Raw genomic sequence first — 395 nt, 5'->3', positions numbered from 1 at the left:
CAATAGTTTCGCGTAGTTGACTTCGGAGCGGCAGATTGTGTTTGTTGGATGTACTCACTGAATGCCCCCGAACGGGTGTTGTTTCATAGTAAAACCCATGTCACACGGGCACGTTCGATCGCAATTGAGCCTCGATCCGAATCCAGTCGGTCGTGATCCGCAAATCGTAATCGAAGTGTCCGATTTCGATCGGAGACCGACGTAAGCAGCTTCTAGCTCAGTGTGACAGCAAACGAGGTACAACGAAAAAAGAGATCCGAAGAAATAACCCTCTAAAAAGGCCGTTTTATTTTTTATGCGCGTATAATTTTGGAAATCTGTGTGCTGCGTCGACGCCATGCACGTAGTTCTGAGATTTGCAGACGATCAGAATCGGCGGACGTGGCACGTCGTTT

Source organism: Dermacentor silvarum, chromosome 4 (assembly GCF_013339745.2).
Source record: "Dermacentor silvarum isolate Dsil-2018 chromosome 4, BIME_Dsil_1.4, whole genome shotgun sequence".
NCBI classification, from domain to species: domain Eukaryota; kingdom Metazoa; phylum Arthropoda; class Arachnida; order Ixodida; family Ixodidae; genus Dermacentor; species Dermacentor silvarum.
The sequence above is the reverse complement of the archived record's forward strand: the minus strand, read 5'-3'. Positions refer to the sequence as shown.